The sequence below is a fragment of the Chrysochloris asiatica genome, unplaced genomic scaffold (genome assembly GCF_000296735.1).
Source record: "Chrysochloris asiatica unplaced genomic scaffold, ChrAsi1.0 scaffold00205, whole genome shotgun sequence".
NCBI lineage: Eukaryota > Metazoa > Chordata > Mammalia > Afrosoricida > Chrysochloridae > Chrysochloris > Chrysochloris asiatica.
This window is the reverse complement of record NW_006408723.1, coordinates 201,072-204,656: the sequence shown is the minus strand read 5'-3', so window position 1 is coordinate 204,656 and position 3,585 is coordinate 201,072.

Below are 3,585 nucleotides of genomic sequence, written 5' to 3'. Positions count from 1 at the left end.
AAAGTCCCTCTTGAAAACTTGTAAGTCAGCCACTTTGTGCCTTTATAGTCCCCTCATTTTAGGTAGGCAATGTCTAAGTTGCCCCACCCTATCAGCCATCAGCTCTGTGTACAGAGGGGATAGGCTTGATCCTTGGTGTGAAGACTCCTTCCCTCTCAGTTGGTATTTTGAGCTACTACATCCTAAGCATAGGTGAAATTCATCCAACTGTAGCAATTTACACTTGCTTCCTTTATCAAATTTCTTTATCTTCCTCTAGTTGAACTCTGGTTATCAAGCCATTGAGGCTAGGCTTAATGGTTACTATCTGCAAGTTTGGGTGTTCTTATGCATCTCCCCTCACTTTATATCAGTTGGATGTTTCACTCTCAGCTCTAGCCCTCTATGGCTAGGTCCTTGTCCATGGGCTCAGAAGTCCCCAAGTCTCACCACATTTAGGAACAATCAGTCCTTCCTCCTCTCTCTCTAATCTCCAGGTCAATGGGAGTCTATGGAATGTGGTTGAACTCAGCCCATATCTTCATTGCTGCCCTCCCCTGACTTCCACTCACAAGTATACCAATGTGGTCACCAGGAAGCTTATGTACCTGCTTGTGTGTTGCCTTTGACCATGTTCAATTATTAATGGATGTTTGCAGCAGTTTCTCCTTATTTTGAGTTGCATACCATCAGAAAATGATGGTCCTGAAAGTTTTACTCCATTACTTATCATAGTCAACTCTACTGTGAGAAGTCAGCTCTTCCTCAGTCATATTTTGAGTCCTTCCAACCTAAGGGTCTCATCTTCTGGCACTATATCTGACAGTATTCTGGCACTATTAATAATGTTTTAGTCTTCCAGTACAGTATCTGACAATGTTCCGCTACTATTCATAAGGCTTTCAGTGACTAAACATTCAGATGTGGTCTCTCTGTCCTTCTTCCTAATCCGTGTTTGTCTGACAGCTCTGCTGAAACCTGTGACTGCTGATATTTAAAATACCAGTGGCATAGCTTTCAGCATCACAGCAACACACAAGCCACCACAGTATGACAAGCTGATAGATGAGTGGTACTAGATTAGTGAGTCAAAAATGTTTGGAAGACAAGAGATCTTAGCAACCCTGCCATGGACAATGGCCAGGAATCATTGTTTATGTTTTAAAGGAGAAACTCATGAAGCCCTCTACTGATGAGGAGCACCCAATAACTGAATTAAACTTAGTTCTTGCTGAATTAAACTGGTCTTTTACTTGCCTGCAGGTGACTCCATGTTTGTTGAGGTGCATTCAACAGAATAAACTGAGACCTTTCACAGGCTTTCTTTATTTGGCTTTTTTAAGTGTTAGAAACCATGAAAACTGAAAATTAATTTTTCTTTATGTCCAAGCCTGTATGTGAAATAGTCTAAGGAAGGGAATTTTGGCAGAGTTACCTTTTGTATAAAGTGGGCCCTAAGAAAATTTCTTTATGTCAAAAACCAACCCAAATGAAACCACTGCCATCACATTTGTTCTGACTCATAAAAACCCTGTATAGAAACGTACAGCTGCTCCATGGATTCTAAGACTTTAATTCTTCAGGAAAACAGGTAGCTTCATCTTTCTGCCACAGGGCTCTTGTGATTTGAACTACCAACCTTTCAGTTAGCAGCTGAGTGTTTAACCTACTGTGCCACCAGGGCTCCTTTCTTTATGACAAGAATATAATAAAGAAAATTGTTGTAAAGTAGTCTTACAGCCAGTCTCAGTTTCCCAGGTAACCTAATAGGATTTTGTTTATCGAGCTGTTTCTGGGAAATGAGATCCTGGTACTATCAAATAGTTATATCAAATTCCTGAGCCACCTGGCTAACACTGTTTAAACATCAACCAGTGGTGTTTATATGATCCCATCTGAAGGATTCATGACTATGACTGGAAACCTCGGGAATTAATCTCTGAAATCAATCATTGTAAGCCTCTGTACATTACAAACCCATTTCCTGTCTCTAATATATCTTCCTTGTGGCTGCAACCAAAGTCTAACCAATCATATAACTGTATTATATTTATATATTTTTTAATGTTTGCTCTCTGGACTATATCACAAAACAGCTACACTAAGATTGGATGGTCCTTCACCAAAGGAACATCCAATTTTTGTGTAGATGTTTTGTGAAGACTTATTAGTTATTAAAATGGCAGACTATTCTGGTTTTCCTTTCTTTTTTTTTTTTGGAGTTGCATTAAACTTCTGTATCTCTGACTTATATGCACATTTCCTTGACTACATGGGTAATGTCAACTTCAAAGTACATTTGGGTCCTCCTCAGCCCTCCATCACTTTCATGATGGAACATTATGACCCCAGTAGGTTGTTTTATCTAATGCACTGGTATAATATACTCTCACTCAAGAACATCTTGAAACCAATGAGCTCTATGAAGTACTTCTGAAATGAAAAAAAAAAAAAAAATTGTGTGTGTGCAGTAAATTGGAATCTAAGGGTTCTAAAATTGAGAAGAAGGAATGGGAAGCTTTTCTTGATTGGTACCAAGAAAGCTCTAAAAGACAATTAAAATAGGCTTGCTTCTCTGTGAGATACAGTCCCTAAACAGAGTGATGTCAGTGTAAACCTACAGATGATGTTTCTGCTCCATTGCCATATCCTCTTCTTCTGTTCCTTCTCCCACTCTCATTCCCCACCCCCAGCAGCTGCCTCCCTTTATCCACCTCTGTCTCCTCCACCACTACATATCCCCATCTATTCTGAAAACACTTTAAGATTCCGTGTTGTGCTGAGAACTTGAACTTAAAAGAGCCAGAGGTAAGCGTCACATTTAGATGCCTTTTAAAATCAAATGCCCTGGAGATAAGTTATCTCTACAAGTAGTGTTTACACCACGAAGTAAGACAGAGATAAGAGCCATAGTTAAGAATTTTCTGAAGCCTAGAGAAAATCGATGTAAATTTACTGAGGAACTTACAGTCCTCTCCTCAACGTACCAGTATGGAATTACTGATCTTTACCAATTTATTCACAAGTTATTAGGATCTGGAGAAGCTCAGTTGTGGATAATTGAGGTTGGATGGTGTGAGAATGGAACTTCCCTTGTTCCTCGTATAATAAAAATTGCTAAAAACTTGTTGTTGGAAGCTAGTTGAATTTATGATGTGTTGAATGAAGCAATTCCAAGAATATTTTCAAGAAAACTAGGTAAGACCCAAATGAAAGCTTGTAAACAAAAGAAAGGTATATTATCTAGAGATAAATTTAGATAAAAATTATTCTTGTATTGCCTTTAATTCTATTTTTGTATAGGGTTTGAATCCAGAGCTTTCAAACTTGTTTAAATACCATTGTTTAAACTGGGAAATGGATCCTGCTAGAAGCCTTTTAGACAATGTGTACAAATTGACTCAAACCACTGGACAGAAAAATCAGGCATATAAGCTATGAAGTCAAGCAAGATAAACTGATAGCTTTGCAGACTCTGCAATTGCAAACTCCTGGAGTACAAGTATCCAATACTAGAGCCCAATAGGGAGTAGACTAGTAAGAAATTGTTGTTAAGTGTCAAGTCAGTTCTGATCCATAGTTACTTTGTATACGGTTTCCAAGGAA